Source organism: Onychostruthus taczanowskii, unplaced genomic scaffold (assembly GCF_017590055.1).
Source record: "Onychostruthus taczanowskii isolate IOZ18803 unplaced genomic scaffold, ASM1759005v1 scaffold161, whole genome shotgun sequence".
NCBI classification, from domain to species: domain Eukaryota; kingdom Metazoa; phylum Chordata; class Aves; order Passeriformes; family Passeridae; genus Onychostruthus; species Onychostruthus taczanowskii.
Genome location: NW_024498807.1, coordinates 92685 through 107629, shown reverse-complemented (window position 1 = coordinate 107629; position 14945 = coordinate 92685).

The window sequence follows — 14945 nt, the reverse complement described above, 5'->3', positions numbered from 1 at the left end:
ACACAAAGGAACACTCCTGTATTCCTTGCTTGGACGGCTATTGGTAAAAACAGGGTATTGTGACTGGACAGTCATTCACAGAGTTATGGAATCACAGAACCATCTAGACTGGAAAATACCTTTAAGATTGTTGAGTCCAACTGTAAACCTAACACTGCCAAGTGCACACTAAATCTTATCCCCAAGTGCCATATCTACACGTTTTAAATACCTGCAGGGATGGTGAATCAACCACTTCCCTGTTCCAATGCTCAATCACCCTTTCAGTGAAGAAATTTTCCCTAATATCTGATATAAACCTCCATTGGCACAACTTGAAGCCATGCATATACATATATACAATTTCAATTCTCAGTGACAACTAAAAACTGGTAATGATAAAGGGCTGGAAGATAGTGTTCATATCTCTACACTATTCCTACACCACTCATGCTTAGTAGGGCACATCCTCCATTGATAACAAATCAACAGAAGTTTGAGGAGGACCTGCTTTCTTTTCCCAGTGCAGGCAAAATATGTAACCTTATGTACCCTTAATCCCACACCTCAGAGCAATGGGATACTCTGGAGCAAGTTAGCTGCTTGAGCTTCCCATTTTCAGGACAGTGGTGTAAAGGCAGCATGGGCTTTTAGATGGATGTGAATACCACATGCAGCCTTGACAAAGGAAACATGACAGGCAGTCATATGGACACCAGACTCAGAGAAGCTATAGTAATCCAGTTTGCAAAACTATTTCTATTTACAGGATGAACAAAAGGTCTGAGTGTCTTTGTGTGATTTATTGGTTAAATAACACCTGTTAAATACCTGTTTGCTAGGGTAAGTAGCCAGTGTGATCCTCAAAAACCAAAAGTGCCCTAGTTCTAAAAATCTGAAAAGTAGCCACTATTTTTATTAAAACAAATGCCATTGTGTCTAAATTGACTTAACTACCTAAGTAATATCCTTGAACTTGAAAATCTAATTCATTTTACACTTAAATATGTAGATGCAGTGAAAAATTCAGACATAGAAATAGACATGACATTTGTAGCTAATTAAGGAAAACTGGATTGAGCCCAGATGTGGATTATGCAAAGTGATTACTGGTGTTCTTTAGAAGCTGATAATTTTGAAAGCATTTCCTTGTGTTTGTTCACTTTTTCCAGTAAACCAAGATAAAAAAGATTCTGGAGGGAGGAAAATAGTTTTCTACAAACTAAAACTGCCAGTGGCAATTATTTCCATCATTTCAAGTTGACATGTATGGTAGTTAACGATTGGGTCACAGCCATTCTTTCAATCAAAACTTGTTGTTTAGCTGTAATCCAAAGTAAGAACTGCATATAGCTTTCAAGTAGGGAGAGGCATTAAATGTGGAAGTCCACATAATAATTACCACTTCACTGGAAATGTCTGTGAAATAGTAATATTTCTTTTGTGTTGGGAAAAAACAGGCAAGGTAATAAGCACTAATTGTTAATGGTGAGACTGTACTATGTTTAATTCCAACAAACTGCTTAAATAAGTGAAGATGTTTGTCAAGTAAGAAGCCAGTCAACCTGGGGAAAAGAGACAGAAAGAGAATTCCTAAAAGAAGGAGTGCCAGTGGTGTGCCAGGACCTTTGATATAGCATTAAGAAATACAAAAAATGTGCTGCACAAATAAGCAACAAAATACTTGTAAATCTACTTTTGAAAGAGAATTTATTATAATATTTTCTGATGGCTTATCAAATTGCCATCAGAATACTGGGGTGGAAACTGTAAAAAAAAATTAAATAATTTGGAAATCAACTTATGCTGATTTTGTGGTGGGAAATTTGCCCATGTGCTTCATTTTATAAAGATGAGAAGTGGTTTGGCAGTATCCATAGTAGCTTCTGCTTTCTTTTTTTTTTTCTCTCTGTTTTTAAGGTCTACTGATCTTATTGTTAAATACTAGCAATTTGGCATAACTGAGTCTTAGAATTGAGTAAGAAAGTTTCCAAAGATAAAATCTGCCATTCTGCAATGCAATCATTACAAATTAACATGATTTTTAAAACCTTCTGGGTTTTTGTAATCATTGGTTGAATTTCTCTCCTCTATTTGTTTAGTTATGTTGACAAATGTTGCAGCATAAGTATGAAATATATTTTGATTACAAAACAGATGGAATTTTCCACTTCCATTCTTCCATGGTGAATTAATTGGACTCTCTTATATTTTCTGCTTCTGTTCCTGAAGACATTTAAGATGATTATTGTCCTATAAACAGAAGGAGTTTTAATGCTGCACAACTTTCTCAGGCTACTGTCCCTGGTAGCAGAAAATAATTTTCAATTCTCATTCCCACCTGTCACCTACACCCTGTTAAAGGCCCAGGACACCTGTGCAGCACTTTGCCCACATTGTATCTGAGACCCTGATAAAGGATGGCATAACCAGATGTGCACCTGGAGCACGCCAAGTATAGAACCAGCTCTATGGGCCTGGGCAGCATGAAGACAAGCAAGACAGGGGAGCAGACATCCTTGAGCCAGTAGATGCTCCTTCACTTCCCACTGCAGTGGGAAAAGCAGCTTCTGAGTTTGCAGACAAGGAAAGATGTTAGAAGCAGATGCAGACAGTCTGTGACTGCAGTGCAGCAAAAACTCACTAGTAGTCTCAATATCACAAAGCTCAACTGCTGTCTGGTTCTTGGAGGAACTACAGAAAAAGATGGTTTTAAAGAAAACAAGTCTGTTTGGGGAGTGTTTCCCACAAGTTCTTTCTGAAAAAGAGAAGAGCATCATGACAAAAACCACAAAGGCATTTGTTTGTCTCTTAGGAAAGTGATGAAAACCCAGTCATCTGGGGGATTTTCAGCTAGTTCTGGACAAGATGAATATAAGGGCAACTGGGTCTTGGGGAAGCAGGTTGGTGGATGACAGTGCCTACTTCGTTTGATATTCTTATTAAGAGGAATAACCATAGACATGAATTATGAAAAGTTGCACACTGTGGACATTTGTTAAGATTCAGAGCAGAACTATAGGGCATTAAAAGACTTGTTAGCAAAAAGGACTTTATCATGTTATATAAAGCGAAAACACAGACATCTGGGGAAAAAAAAAAAAAAACAACAAAGTAGTGACAGGGTAATAAATAATTATCTCGTTATCTCGCAAAGGATTGACCTATGCTTAATCAAAGTGAGTGTGGATGGAAGAACTGGCTTTAACGAGCCATATTTCATTTGTGAGCATAACTATTGTCCTCACAGTGCTGGATTCACAGAACTGCACATATAAATTATCATTAGGGAAAACAGGAAAACTATACGCTATACTCATTAGTCTGATATAGAGCTCTTTCCTTATTCACAGACATATGCTGTTTTTCCATGTACTCATAAACCATCTGCTCTGTTCTTTGCTTACATTTTGGCCTCAGCACAAAACAGCTTTTATTTTCACAGTTAAATATTCCCATACAGAGCAATATATGTGGGAGAATGTATTGGTAGCTGTGTACAGTATCTGTTTATGAGATCAAGAAATAAACTTGTCTGTATAGATAATATTGCATTTTAACAATATTATTAAAACATTGACTATAAGTTTCTTAGCCTATTTTCCCTTCTTGCAGGGACAGAAATGTTAAAAGTGATAGCAGGAGAGAAAGTTAAAGGTAAGGTTGATTTAGAAGTCTTACAGTTTCAATAATTTACAACAGTATTTGTATCAGATAAAGATGTTTCTAGGAATGCACAATAAAAAATTCTGCCCTGATATCTATCCTTGCAATGCCAGAATTTAGCTCATAACTTTTACTTTGATAACATCTTAGAGAACTGAGGCTGCAGCACCAACTGACTCACTCCTATACACAGCTCTTTAAAAAGTGCACAGTTTCATCACAGGTGCCAAGTATTTCTTCACAGTCTTTCATTTGCTTAGTCAGAGAGATTTCTATAAGTAAAATAAAGGTGTGTTTTTGATGTGGATGCAGTGGTAGCCACATAAATCCTACAAAATACAGTGTAATGATGAACACAGTTGCAAAGTATTTGGGGTCCCTTAATCTTTATTCTGGGAGTACATGGGAAGGCACAGCAAGGTGTCCTTTGAGGGGTGTGCACGATATGTCCAGGATCTCCTGCCCTGGATGTGAGCCACATGACTTTCGCACAACCATTCTTGACTACAGTTCACTACCTCAGGAGACCCACTGTGCTGTCTTGGTTTCCTCAGCCCCAAAGCCCCTGACAGGAGGCCCTTGCCCCACTCCCCCAGCTGAGACCTGACACCCCTTCCACTCACATCCCATCTACAGCAAGTCCCCCTTGAAGCACCAGTGAGATCAGGCTTCAAGACTTCTTCCAACAACTTGCCAAATGCCAAATTTCAGATGGTTTCAACTCAAAGCCAGGAATCTGACCAGATTTTCTTGAAAACGGGCCCAGTTTCATTTAAAATGTGTTACAGACTTCAACAAACAGAGTCTGGGTTTTGACTTTCTTGTGAAACTTGAAACCACATGTGTTCTGCATGGTTTAGGTTTTTGTTGTGAATGTCTTACACAGCTCTATGGGAATAGCCTTTTCTTGTGGGCTTTTAGCATTTCCTATCCCAGCCAGAACCATAAAAAGCAAAGGCTGGAAAATATGAAAACTTCAATTATGTGGAAAAAAAGGGAGACTTAACTTTTTAAACCTCAGACAATGTTTGTGTTCGTTTAGAGTGGAGAGTGAAGTTTTGAATTAATTCATGTTTTATTTTAGCTGTTAGCCTTAATTAGGTGCATTCAGGAGAAATCACTTCCCCTCAAATATAAAATCATGGAGCCTGTGACACATGGAAATTATAAACACTTTGAGTGACTTGGGAGATGGGTGTTGGCTTTGCAGCAGTCGAAGAGCAAATATTTACAGTACATTATGCTTTGCTTCACTTCTAAATTATTATCTTCCCCTTTGGAATAATCAATTTGCCAAAGACAGATTTCTACTAATGTTAGTGCTCTCTTCATCCATTTTGTTGCAGATAATTATTTTTCCCACATTTATATATTGAAATTTCTTGCCCTAGTTCTCTGCAGAGTCAAATGAAAACAGGAAATTCTTAATTTGTCATCTCTTTTGTCCCTGAATCACATGATGGCTTCTGACAAACTGTTCCACTTCTGTGAGTCTGTCTTTCTTTCTTCACAATAAAAACACAAATACTTAATTTCCTAACAGAGATAATAATGAATTCATCTCCATAATAGGATCTTAAAATAAAAATTTGTATATAATGTTAATTAGTGGTATCATAATCACTTATTCCAAAAGCCCAAAGAAGATGTTACTTTACAGATTACTTAAATTAATGCTAAAATATTCCCATCTTTGGTCTCACAGGATTCACGTATGGGAAGTTAAATATAAGAAAAGTAATACTATGACATAAAGGAGAAGAAATAATTACATATGCCATTTTTATTCCCCTGATATAACTTCTGCAGAGCATGAAGTGCTATTAGGCTTTGCAATAAAAGTGCAGCAACCTGGCTTTGCGCTTACAATAGTTAAAACCATCTGCGTATGTGTAAAACCTTTGCTGGCAGGTTTCCATGTGCGGTTCATGCATTCCTTTGCCTATGCAATCTGAAGCTGTCAAAAACTAATTAAATAATTATGTGGTTGTTACTGCAGCTGTGTGTATTCTTCATTACGTTATAAGGCTGCGGTTTGAGGCACTCTCCTACTCTAGGTTTCAAAATATTAGTAATGGAAGGTGTGTTGTCACTGCATGTTCAGCTGCTGCCAGAAAAAGCAGAAAGGGAAGGGAACAGCCTTTCATGTCAGTCTATCATTACACTTATACTGTATGTTCCCTTCATAGAGCACAGAGGTGAAAATACAGATTGACTTGTTGCAGCCCCTTCTTGTTGGTCAGAATTTGGCATGGCCTGTCCATGAGTAGAAGACAGAGAAAAGCCCTTGCAATACTTCCACAGTGGGTGGGTGCACATCTGAAGTCTGTATGTTGTTCTGTAGTGCCTCTCAGTCTAGCAAGGTGATCTGGATGCTGACAGCAGAAGGAGAAGAGAGATGTTGTGGAGAAGACCACTTCATCACCTCCTTGGCCAAGAAGGACACTGCTATCAGTCATGCTCTTGACTCACTCCCTAACCCCAAGGAAAACATTCCCAAATGCACCACGGTATAACAATATTCTGTCGTTGTCAGTGATGCTAGATTGCCACATCACTACTCAATAGCACTAGATTTTTAGCTGAAGAATAAAGAGCTGTCACTGCAATAAAATAATCACCAGTCATTCCCCTACCCTTCTGCTGGAGATTATTCTTGTACACAGAAAAACATGGCTACTATGTACATTGAAAAGAATAGGGTATATGAGTACTGGGAGCCAGCCCTGCCTCACATCTCCTGCCCACAGGGAGAACGAGAAGGGTAGCAGTCCCAGTGAAGAAGGCAACTGAGATATCTTCACAGAGAAAGGCATTTCCTAATACTGCTTGATCAGATCACTGAGGCAGCTAAATCTAGGAGGCGCTGCTCTTTCCAGATCCAACCATTCCATATCAAAGATGTTTTCCACTGCTACAAAAGATATGCCCTATTTGCACATGCATTGTACAATTTACATTTGTCTTTTGGAGGAACAGTGGGTTACTGCAGCAGCAAAGCTACATAATACAGAATGTCTCCAATTTATCATATTTTTGGAACTACTTTACTTTTGGTAAGTTTTTCCTCTAATTTATGGAAAGGTCTTATCACCTGCAGTTGTCTGCTTGACTGAATGCTCAAAATACTAATAATGTTCAAAATACTAATAAAGGAAAAAAATCCACATGCTAATTTTCTAAGTATTACACTTGCAGTAGAATACATGAGTGCAGATACCTTCCTTCTAATGTCTTCAGATGATTTATTACTATCAGTCTAGATGCCACACTGCCTTCCCCAGTGCACTTGGCAGTCATGAAAAAGTGGTTTAAAATCACCTGTTATCTCTAGCAGACTTTGTTCTAGAGCCTTTCTCAGACTTTCCTTCAGAAAGCTTATAGGTGAGTCATAGTAAAATTCCTGAAAGCTATAACTGAAATAAAATAAGCTACTTTTTCTGAAAACCCAAGCTGGAAGCTAACAACCCTTCCAGTTTTCAAGGGATACCAGGCAGCAATGCATATCTTTGGGTCCCTCTTGTGGTCTGGCAGCAACTAGCTGCCGTCATCAACATACCTTGCATGATCCCAAACACACAGACACACAGGACACACATGCTCCCAGACACATGGCCAGATCCAGCACAGACAAAGAAAGGGAAAAGGTACCAGTAATCTGTGGCCCACATCCGTTTGTTATCATTACCAAAACTATTGAAATTCCAGGGAAATACTATGGACTACAGAGCTACTCCTGTAGAGTATTTTCTTGTTGAAGCCTTCTTGATTCATGAATAATAATTATTATCTATGAAACTATTGTAGATTATAACACAACATGCATAAAGGGTATCAGGATATGACTGTGTTTCAGAAAAAATTCATATATACATCCAAGATAGTATAGTATATTTGATATTTTGAATAAATGTATACTCAAGATTTTGTGCATTCAAAATTTGTACATGGTATATTTCTATATTCAAGATTTTGAAGGCATTCTTCTTCTGAAGCATAGCCTTTGGGATTACTACAAAGAAAACTGTGTTTGGGGCAATATAAATTTAGTTTTGGGGACATCTTTTAAATTATTAAAATATTAAAAATAACCTTACCCACTCCTGAGCTCCAGTCTGTTGACAGGATAACCTCAGAAACAGTTTTAACATCTAGGCTATAGCTTGACATCACAAACTTGGGAAAGACAAGAGAAAGATGGAGTGAGAAAATTTTCTTTAAAATGGGTGGCCCTGGCCAAAGCAGCAACCTCTTTTTGGTACGTGTCTCCATCCATGCACCAAGAGGCAACGAAGCACCAAGAAAGACATACAACATCAGGTCCTGGGGCCAAAGTGCTCCAGAGGAGCCTCAGCAGTGTTGGCTCCTCCCTTCACCTGCTCTTGCTACTATATTGTAGATCCTCAGAAAGCATAACAAAGAGACACAAAGCAGCAACTGGGCAAAGAAACTAGTGCAATATCTGAAATCATAAGGAACAGCATGTGGGATCAAAGGAATGTTTGCTAATGAAGGAGGATCATCCCAGACAAAATGCTGCTTGTTGCACCCTTGTTTTCTCCATCATCCAGCTGCCTGCACTGGCCATACCCATGTTCAACCTTGCTAACTAATGGGAAATGTGACAACTTCACATCCTTTTTACTGCCCAAGTACCTGTCACCTCAGGGCCTCAGAGTTCTCCCACTCCTCCGAGATATAAGTGTAAAACTTTGCCCATATTGCTAAAAAAAAATATGATATGCCACTCATCCCTCCTTGCCTCTGAACAGCTCCTCAGAACTGCCAGAGACTCCTCTGAGCCCTCTTCTCCTAACTCCCACTGACCCTTCCCAAATTTCTTCACCTACCTGCACCACCATCTCCACCATCAGGTCTAACACTACAACAAAACCACACTTGTCTGCCCACAAAGAATTATCTTGCTTTCATCCACAGGGAAGTAAAATTCAATGTTGCCTGTGCTACACAGAAGCCTTAAACTGCTCAGAGTTTATTTGTAATGTTGGCTTACTGTTACTTGCCACAAAGGAACCATTAAAGGAAGAACTGATTTTCTCCAGACAAGGGAAAATGTACTAGTACATATATCAAATATCCATCAGTGTAGTGTAGAACAACTTGCATCTCCGATTTTGGCAACCACACTCCCTACACACTTTTTTGGGAACTCTAAACAGTAATATACATCAATATGTTCAGACAAAACCTCATTGTTTCTTTTCAAATAATCCTCTAATCCACATATCTAGTGACCCAACATTAGAAAGACAATCTTAAAGCTTTTGCCTTAAGACTGTCCATTTTCCTAGCTTCCCCATTTCAGAAATATTTACATCTTCCTACATTCCTCATATATTCAAGGGGCTTTTTAAACTTGCGTAAATACAAATAACTTGATGCATGTGAAAAGATAATACAATGTATTCCTAAGACTGGACAATGCATATTTTGAAAGGAATAAAAACAAAAAAGCAAAATTAGTCTTCTATGCATTATTGTTGTCCTGCTTCCTTTTAGAGGAAAGGCAGACCTTTCCCACATAAAGATAATATGCCTCCACTCCTTGGAAAACCATGCCACAACAATGCTAACAATTCCTTAAATGCCAGAATTATGTAGTTAAGGCTGACTGAAACTAAACCTGCATTTCCTTATGCCCACTGCCCTCTTAAGAATACATATGTTTGCCAGGGAAATCTAGTCCAAAGCTGTTACCTTATTCAGTAGTTCTCTTTATTCCTTGACCTATTGCTCGTCAAGACAGTGGATCTCATAAGTGAAGATTGGCATACACCTTGGCCACAGACACCACAAAGTGATTGAGTTTAAAATCTCTGTTGACAGGATGAAGAGTGCCAGCAAACCCTCAACTCTGCACATGAGGAGAGCAGACTTCAGGCTGCTCAGGCAATTGGTAATCAGGTCCCGAGGGAAAATGTTTCTGAAGCGTTGACATCCATCAGTACTGGTCACTTCTTAAACATCACTTCTTTTAAGAGCCATTCCCTACTGTCACCAGTCAAGCTGGAGAGGCAGAAAACCAGCTTGGCTGAGCAAGAATATTTTACTGGAAATAAGGCAAAAAAGGAAGGGGTATGCCCAGTGGAAGCAAGGTCAAGTGACACAGGAAGAACAGAGAGATGCTGCTTGCCACTGCAGGGAGAAAATTCATGCAGCCAAAATTAAGCTGGAGCTGAAGCTGCCAAAATTGTGGGGAACAGTAAAAAAGATTTTTTTTTTCAAATATATTAGTGGCAATAGGCAGTATAAAATAACATCAGCCCATTATAGGATGAGGATGGTCACCTCACAAACAGGGACATGGAAAATGTAGGGGTATGTAATGCATTCTTTGCCTCCTCTCTTCAACACAGATGGACTGTTCTGGGTTAGGTTTCTCAAGGAATTTCTTCCCATTTGTTGTCAGAGAAATGCTGAATAAATAGTGTTTAAGAGACAAAACAAGTAGACTTAGCATACTGCTGAAATTGTTCTGGGGGACAGAGGGAATGAGGATTTGGCAGCTCTCTGCTGGGAGTAGGCAGTCTTTGCCCAGCTTGGTGGGGAGATGGTTGTGGTTCTGGGCACTCAACTGATCCTGCTCAGGGGCTCAGTGCTGCTGCAGAATTCTCCTTGCTGCCTGTCAATGAGCCCACTCCATGCAGGAGCTGCTAGTTCACTGGGACTTTCCAGCACCTGCCATTGCCGGGAGACACTCACCATCTGCATGAGTGTTTCAGGGGAAGATTGGGCCCTCTCCTTCCTCGCTCTGTCCAGAGAGAGCGTCCCTGCTGCTGGTTGATGGGAATGTCAGTGGCTGCCTTTGCTAGGATACCCACACTGTAAATGTGGGAATTTCTGTTACTGCTTTGTTGTTGTTGTTGTTGTTGCTTGCTCTGTCTTTTTACATACCTATATATTTTCTAGTAAAAAACTGTTACTCCTTTTCCCATATTTTTACCTGGAAGTCACATAATTTTGAAATAATAATAATAATTTGGAGGGAGGGGATCATCTTTCCATTCCAAGAAGGTTCCTGCCTTCCTTGGCAGACACCTGTCTTTGAAACCAAGACACAGACCAAGGTGGATCTCAGGCCCTGAGATGGAGGACCATAACAGCAAGAATGATGAGCTCCCAGTCAACCCTGAAATTGTGCAGGATTGTCCTGCTCCAGTTGTATCCCTACAAATCATGGGGCCTGTTGAAATTCATCCAAGAGTCCTCAAAGAGCTGGCTGATGCAATTGCGAAACCTCTCTGGAGGGTTTTTAGGTGGTCTTGGGAAACCAGAGAGGTCCCAAATGACTAGAAGCTGGAGAACACTGTCCTGATTTTCAAGAAGGACAAGGAGGACCCAGGAAACAACAGGCCTGTCAGTCGCACTCCAGTGCCTGATAAAGGTATGGAGAAATTTATCCCGGAGGTACTGAAAAATACCTGAAAGACAACGCAGCTATTGGTCACAGCCAGCACAGCTTCATGAGAAGAAAGTCCTGCTTATCAACCTGGTTTCCTTTCACAACTAGGTAACCCACCCAGCTGACCAAGGGAAGCCAGTTAAGTTTTTGATACTGTCTCTCACAGGATTCTTCTGGACCTGATGAATAAGCACATCATGAGATGGGTGAGCAGCTCAGCTGGGTCATGGGTCAGGCACACAGGGTTACAGTGAATGAGGTGACATCAGACTGGGAACCTGTCACTGGTGAGGCTCCACAGGGCCCCATCCTCAGCTCTCTGATCTTCAACATCTTCATAAGTGATCTGGACGCATTGTTAGCCGGAACCCAGAGTTGCCTTCCATATTGTCAGCGGCTCTGGTCACATTCCATCCAGAGCGGGAGGCAGGTGCCCAGACCCAGTGGACCCCATTCCCACACCATAGAATCAAAGAGCTGTGTAAGGTCCAAAACGATTTCTCCTGAGAAAGTGAGTACTTCCGGGGGATCCTGAGGGCCACAGTCTCAGAGACTGAGGTCATCCCTGCAGACTTGAAAAGCCTCTTCACATGCTTGCTCAGCCCCACCAAGTACATCATGTGGGAGGCAGCATGGAAGAGGGAGGTGGTGGATGTCTTGCCCATTCCTTGGGACAATCCTGCCACCATTGTGGACCTGCAGACCATTTCAAGTGATCATTTGTGTGCAAGGGGGCATTGGGCGGACGGACATGCCCAAGCGTGGTCAATCCCTAGGGAGGTGTCGCGTGAAAGCATGAAGGCGGCAGAGAGGGCCTTCTTCAGGTTGCGGTCCCCCTCCACCCCCTCCCTTACTTATTCAAAAATCAACCAACTTCCCAACGAATCTTTCACCATGTTTGTTGAGCACCTCCGCAGGGCCATCAAGTTGCAGGTGTATCGAGAGGAGGCCAGGCTGTCCATCTTAACTGAGGTGGTGGCAGCAAATGCAAACTCCACCTGTAAGACTGCCGTTCTCAGTCTTCCTCTGGAACATCCTCCCTCCCTGCATCAGATGCTTGAAATTTGTGCCCGCAAGGTTTCCATCTCGAGGGAGGAGCTTGAAAGCCATTCCAGACTGCAGCCTCAGAGAGTGGCCCTCATCGATGCTGGAGACCCCACAGCTGCTGCCGCCTCTCCTGACCTATCAATTCAACTACTGCACACTCCCAGCCATCTAGGGAAACCACACTATGTCATCTGTGCGGAAGGACAGGACACTAGATGCCTGAGTGTCCCCTGAGGCAACAATTCGTTGAGTTCAAAAGGAAGCAGAGGCCTCAGGGGGACACCCTTCAAAAAAACTATAGACAGCCAGCATGCTTCCCTGCACCACGACAAAAATAGGGCAGGCAATTTAACACCTTGCAGGAAGGGAACAGGAGGAGAACAACCCCAATACAGCTTGCCTGTGTCCACAACTCCAAATACTTCAGAACTACCAGACTTGACCCATTTGCAGAATTCTTGTTTGGAATGTAGTGTCCCGAGATCCATTCTGACCACAATCTCTAAACTTACACTCTTCAGCTTCAGCTGACCAAGCCTTTCCATCTCCAGTCTTCAGACTATCACCTCGTTTTCGTGTGCCCGGAACGACCAGGTACCTGGAGGGATCAGATGTAAGTATATGATTGTCGGAAACACAAAATTTACACCTCTTGACATTAACATAGTCCCGTGTCTCTTGACATCAGACCCAGGACAGTTCATGCTTGCATTGTACTGCATCTGCCCAAAGGACAAATTGTAGCTCAGGCCTTTCCCATGCCTGAGCTGACCTGGGATCCAGAGCTGCCATGCTTACAACAGCATAATTTCCCACCTACGGTAGCCTGGGTCCAGGTTCTTGGCAGAAATAAACCATTCCGTGTCACCTGTAGCCTGCAGAAAGGTGGGGACCAAAATCTCTTACAGGGCCTTTCAGATGCTCGGGCAGATGTGACAATCTTTCCCTCTCAGGAATAGCCATCACATTGGGAGCTGCAGGATGTGGCTGAAGTGTCCAAGGCACTGGGGGCATCCAATTGGCTAGACAGTCGAAGAGCATCATGCAAATTAAGGGGCTGGATGGGCAATTTGCTGCTATTCACCCGTTCGTGTTGGATTATATGGAGCCCCTGTGGGAAGGGACCTTCTTACCAAGTGGGGAGCCAGAATTGACCTTCCATTGGCTCCCCAGGTTTTTTGGGCAGCGGTCACTGAAGAGCGCCCCACTCAAAAATTGATTTGGAAGACCAATTCACCAGTACGGATAGAGCAGTGACCGCTTTCAAAACAAAAATTAAAGGTGCTCCAGGAGTTCGTAGAGGAGCAGCTTCGCAAGGGAAACCTGGTGGAGGCCACCTCACTGTGGAACTCCCCAGTGTTTGTCATCAAAAAACCCAACAAAGATAAGTGGCAGCTCCTCCACGACCTTCGTCAAATCAATAGTGTCATTGAAGACATGGGCTCTCTGCAGCTGGGGATGCTGTCCCCAACGATGCTACCCCAAAATTGGAAATTAGCAGTTATTGACATCAAGGATTGCTTTTTCCAAATTCCCCTTCACCCGGATGTCGCCCCACGTTTTGCCTTTTCAGTTCCCACCACCAACCGAGAAGTTTCAAGGAAGAGATACCATTGGTATGTATATCCCACAAGGGATGAAAAACAGCCCTATTATCTGCCAATGGTATGTCTCTTGCTGTCTCATGTGCGTACAATCGCGACAGAGTCCATCATTTATCGTTTCATGGATGACATTCTCGTTTGTGCTCTGAATGATGATATGCTTACACACACACAATCGTTTCATTGATTGCTGCAGGTTTCGAACTTCAGGAAGATAAGATGCCCAAAGGATGCCGCCCTGGAAATACCTGGGCCTTGAAATTGCCAAGCATATGATTGTACCCAAAAAAATTATCATCAGAAACAACATTCGGACTTTAGCAGATGCCCACCAACTGTGTGGATCCTTGAACTGGGTGAGGCCATGGCTAGGCATTCCCTATTCAATTTATTGAAGGGGGGAGAGGAGCTTAGTTCTCCTAGGTCTCTCACCCAGGAGGCACAAGCTGCAGTGGACAGAATCCAGGAGTCTGTCTCTGCCAGGCAGGCCCATCGTCATCAACCGGGCCTGCCCTTCATATTTGCTCCCCTGGGCAAACTGCCACACCTCCATGGGGTGATTTTTCAGTGGGACACGACAGCCAAGGATAAGGACAAAGGCTCGAGGGACTCCCTCTTAATCACAGAGTGGTGTTCCTCAGCCATCACCAGTCAAAAGAATGACACGGCCACAAGAGCTGGTAGCGGAACTGATCTGCAAGGCAAGATCACAGATCAGGGAGGTGGCAGGTCAAGATTTTGACTGCATTGACATTCCCTTACAATTGAATTTGGGCCAAATTACAAAAGCAATGTTGGAACACCTGCTTCAAGAAAACAAGGCCTTGCAATGTGCGTTGGATAACCACACCAGCCAAATTCCAATTCACAGACCGACCCACAAAATTTTTAATCAGGATGTTCAATTTTCCCTTTCCTTTAAAAGCGTTCAGAGCAGAACTCCCCTGAAGGCCTTAATTGTTTTTACTGACACATCCGGAGCATCCTACAAGTCAGTGATGACTTGGCAGGATCCTCAAACTCAGCGGTGGGAGGCAGCTGGCACCGAGGTTGAAGGATTGTCTCAGGTAGCTGAGTGGGATGCTGTCGTCAGGGCTTTCGAAAAGTTCCCTGAACCATTTAATTTAGTCACTGATTCATCATACGTCGCCGGTGTAGTTTCCACAGGGGAAAACACAATTTTGCAAGAGGTTTCCAACATGCCACTCTTTAATTTGCTCTTAAGG